Raw genomic sequence first — 4,979 nt, forward strand, 5'->3', positions numbered from 1 at the left:
TATATAGTCTTACAGCTCTTTCGAGGCTATTATGGATATCCCTTCATCATCAACGATGTGAGAAGGTTAAGAGACATCTTTAATATCCCTATCCCAGAAACAGCTGTAAGACGATATCAAATATTTTAACAGCCAAGCGAAATAAACCATTCATTTTCCTATATTATGTGGTATAAATCAAAATGAGTATGCTTATTTCTTAGTATTCAAACTGTTAGAGTTATTTTCACAATTTATCCAGTACAACCCCTTAAACAAGTAAATAATATTTTCCGAAACAATAAATCCACTTATTTCGGTTAATGACTTATTCATGAATATACCATGAATGGCGATGCCCTTCATGTCACTTCAGCCAATTGACAAGTGCATGAAGAACTGTTCTGCTTTTAGACAACTGTACTGTCAACACAAAAGGTCACACCCTGTTTACATGTAGGAATACCTTCTTAAAGTCTATCTGTACATCTTGAAAATGACCAGCATGTATACTTCACAGAAAACAATTCTCTGAGTGTGATCATTGCCAGGGCTGCTGACTGGCTCTCAGTCAGCATGTAAAATGCACCATTCGAGTGTGATTGTTACCAGTGTTGCCTTACTGGCAAGTGAAAAACAACATTCACGCGAGGTCGTTGCCAGTACTGCCTTATTGGCCCTCATGCTGGTGGCACGTAAAAGCACCCACTACACTCTCAGAGTGGTTGGCGTTAGGAAGGGCATCCAACTGTAGAAACTCTGCCAGATCAGATTGGAGCCTGGTGCAGCCATCTGGCTTGCCAGTCCCCAGTCAAACTGTCCAACCCATGCCAAAATGGAAAGTGGATAATAAACGATGATGATGATGATGATATATATATATGTGGAGGCGCAATGGCCCAGTGGTTAAGGCAGCGGACTCGCGGTCATAGGATCGCAGTTTCGATTCCCAGACCGGGCGTTGTGAGTGTTTATTGAGCGAAAACACCTAAAGCTCTACGTGGCTCCGGCAGGGGATGGTGGCGAACCCTGCTGTACTCTTTCACCACAACTTTCTCTCACTCTTACTTCCTGTTTCTGTTGTGCCTGTAATTCAAAGGGTCAGCCTTGTCACACTGTGTCACGCTGAATATCTCCGAGAACTACATTAAGGGTACACGTGTCTGTGGATTGCTCAGCCACTAGCACGTTAATTTCACGAGCAGGCTGTTCCGTTGATCGGATCAACTGGAACCCTCAACATCGTAAGCGACAGAGTGCCAACAACAACAACAACATATATATATATATTATTTATACTTGCACACACTCTTTATAATTCAGCTTTGGCTGAATTATTCGTGGCTTCAATTATAAAGTTTTATGCAAGGAAAGAAAAAGTTTTTAAAAAACTCAAAAAATACCCATCTATTAATCTAAGTGCATTTCTGTGTATGTCTGGATGTGTCAATCAGAAATCAGGTTTGTCACATCTAAAGCAATTGCCTATTGATTTCAATAAAGTACATATGACCATCCTATTCATAAATTATATTTACAAACTTACATTTTTTGATTTTTTACAGATTTTCTATTTTCTGTGTCAGTGATTTGAAAGGAATATATAAATTGCAGTCTACTGCAATTTGTTTTAACATTGTGTCAATGAGTTTAAAAGAAATTCACAATTGACTAAGTAACAAGCTGTTGCAACTTTGCTTTGCTTTGTGACAGCTTTGTTCATTTTTCTTTTTTAACTGTTGAGCATGATAGCAATAGACAGATAGGAGGTGGGTAGCATTTATTCAGTTATCAATACTAGTATGGAAAGATAATATCAAATGCAAATATGGTAAGCCCTTCGTTTATTCAGTAATGACCTCCATTTCACGTCATAAAACACAAACCAGTAACTATCTCAATTAAACAACATTGTAACCTAAAGTGGAGCAGATGGTGGTAATTTTCTCATTTAGTTATCTATTTTCGTTATCTAAGTTTTGTTCTAGATAAATAACTGCACCAATTAACTAACTATTGTAGGTATAATTAAAAAGTAGAAGTATCAAAAATTCTACACATTTATCATATTATCTGTTTGTCAAATTGTAAAATAGATGTTACACACACATACACACACTATTTCATACTTGAGTAGTTATAATTGTAAGGTAGAAAGTATGACACACCTGTTTTAATCATTCATGCATTTGTCTAAGTTTGCATCACCCATGACAGCACTTAAAAATGATTTGAAAACAGTTACACAGTCAGTGACAATGTAGACAAATGGTTGATGAGAGTCATTGAAGCTATGTACAGGGTTGCTGACAATAGGGTATGAACCAGCTTGAGAAAGTTCAGAGAGCTATTACCGCTGTTGGCAACAAAAGATCTCTCAAAATGAAAGGCAGAGTGTATGATGCTTGTGTACCAACAATAATGCTACATGGTAGTGAGACATGGACTATGAATGCAGAGGACATGCAAAGACTACAAAGAAATTATGCACAATATTAAAGTGCAGATATATTGAGAGGAAAGTGGACATAAGTGAAATCAAATGTAGTGTGTTAGAGAGATTACATCAGTATGATCATGTGATGGACCAGGATGAGTACATGTGCATAAAGAAGTGATAATCACTAAATGTAGATGGAACCTGTGGAAGAGAAAAATCCAAGAAGATGGACAAAATAGTGAAAACCGACCATAGGATGTTGAGCCTCATGGAATACATGACAAAGAGACAAGATGATTACTGATTTGCTGTACTTGAGAAGACATGTCCATCTCAACAAAAATGAGATTCTAAATGCAATCATTTATGTCTCATGCACACAGTCTGTCTCTGTCAAGACTCCTCTAAATCTCATCTCCATAACACCCATCCCTTCATCATTCTTCTAATTATGATACTATTCACTCAGCAGTCATTGTGTGAGAGCAATACTGCATGTATACCATTCCCTTATGTGCTAGCAGTTATCCCTCTCCTTGGAACCATTTTTTTTTTTTGTCACCCATTCCACATTTCTCCTATCATCCCATTTTATTTTCCACTGAACACCCCTTTTCCCTGAGTTACATCTTATGATGGCCATACCTCATCCTTAACACCCTCTCATATCCTATCATTCTCAACATACTCTCATATCTAACATCAATGCCACACCACCATTTTTGTTCGTTGCTCACCTCTGAACTCCATCTCTGTCACTGTGCATCCTTTCTTACCCACCTACTTCTTTTTGTACTGCCACTTCCTCCTCTCTAACCAACTCCTATTTCCTTCACCTGAAAACAGAGAGAAAACAAAGACTGAAAAATATTCAGACAATGAATATTCATGCATAAATATATAGTTAATTATATAGTAACAGATCAGATTTACACAAAGTACAAGGACACAAGAAATTAAGGGGAGAAGGTACGATATTACAGGTCCAACAGCTATTTCTGGAGTCTCAGAATTACATCATATTGTTGGTAGATGTCATCATCTTCATCATCATCATTTAGCGTCCACTTTCCATGCTGGCATGGGTTAGATGGTTTGACTAGAGAGCTGTATCAGGTGCCAGTCTGATTTTGGCTTGGTTTCTATTGCTGGATGCCCTTCCTAATGCCAACCACTCCAAGAGTGTAGTGGGTTCCTCTAACGTGTCACCAGCACAGGTGCTTTTATGTAGTTCACAAAATGCCAAAGATATGCAACCTGTAGTGGAAGCATATAAACATTTGGTAAATCTGGCCTCCATTTTCAGGGTGGAGAGATAGACACCTATCTCTCCACCTGAAGACATGTATATGTACATATTAATGTGAAGTCACATGGCCTAGTGGTTAGGATGTTACACTCACAATTACAATATTGTGGTTTCAATTTCTAGACCAGCGGTATGTTGTGTACTTGAGCAGAACACTTCATTTTACATTGCTTCAGGCCACTCAGCTATAAATGAGTTACCCTGTGATGGACTAACATGCTATTCAGGGGGAACATTGGCCTACCCACTTAGCCAGCAGCACAGCTTTCTCATTCAAGTGCTAAAACTATGTGAGGAAGTGCACTGTGACCAGTGGTATGTAACAACATTCTATAGTCTGGTCAATACAGTGATACAGTTCATCATCATTGTCATTGTTTAACGTCTGCTTTCCATGCTGGCATGGGTTGGATGGTTTGACTAAGAACTGGCAAGCCGGAAAGCTGCAGCAGGATCCAATCTGATATGGCAAGGTTTCTACAGCTCGATCCCCTTCCTAATGCCAACCACTCAAGAATGTAGCGAGTGCTTTTACGTGCTTTTAAACAGGCCAGTTATGTGACATTGGCATTAGCCACAACTATGATCCCACTTGGCATGCTGGGTCTTCCCACCATGGCCGCAGTCAAATGACTGAAACAAGTAAAAGAATATGTATATTAAGATATATATATATATATGAATAATAAGAAAATGGAGATATTAAAGTTAATAAGAGTTTATTACCAGCAAAAAATTGACCATCATCCCTTACAGATGTTTTGATTAAGCTTAGTGAAATTGAATAAGTATTAAAATCATATTTCTGAACTTAATCTCTTCAGAGGGAAGAAGAATATGCCTTTATGTGTTAGTTATTTGAATCTTCATGGCTGTGATAGTTCAAATAACTAACACATAGAATATCTAAGGGTATATTCTTCCTCCCTCTCAAGAGATTAAGCTCAGAAATATGATTTTAATACTTATTTAGTTTCACTAAGCTTAATTGAAACAGCTGTAAGGGATAACAATCGATTTTTTTGCTGATAATAAACTGTTATTGACTCCAGTATCTCTGTTTTTTTTTTATTATTCTTGTGCATGTCTATAAACCTACTATTTTATGGATATTAACCTCCCCACAAAATATTAGCTATTGAAACAGTATTTTCTTGGATGATACCATCCCTTCATGAGGCTATTATAACCTCTATTTGTATTTTATTAATATATATATATGTATATATATATATATATATATATATATAT

General features: G+C 37.2%; 1 long non-coding RNA gene across 2 annotated transcripts in view; it reads right to left on the bottom strand.

Annotated features, from left to right (window-relative positions):
- Positions 1-4,979, bottom strand: part of LOC128249080 (uncharacterized) — a 171,930-nt gene that overhangs the window by 77,807 nt on the left and 89,144 nt on the right. For both annotated transcript variants that reach the window (XR_008265206.1, XR_008265205.1), the window contains exon 3: positions 3,157-3,255. This is a non-coding gene — a long non-coding RNA (uncharacterized LOC128249080). The remainder of the gene's footprint in view (positions 1-3,156; positions 3,256-4,979) is intronic.

Source organism: Octopus bimaculoides, chromosome 11 (genome assembly GCF_001194135.2).
Source record: "Octopus bimaculoides isolate UCB-OBI-ISO-001 chromosome 11, ASM119413v2, whole genome shotgun sequence".
In the NCBI taxonomy this organism is placed as follows: Eukaryota; Metazoa; Mollusca; class Cephalopoda; order Octopoda; family Octopodidae; genus Octopus; species Octopus bimaculoides.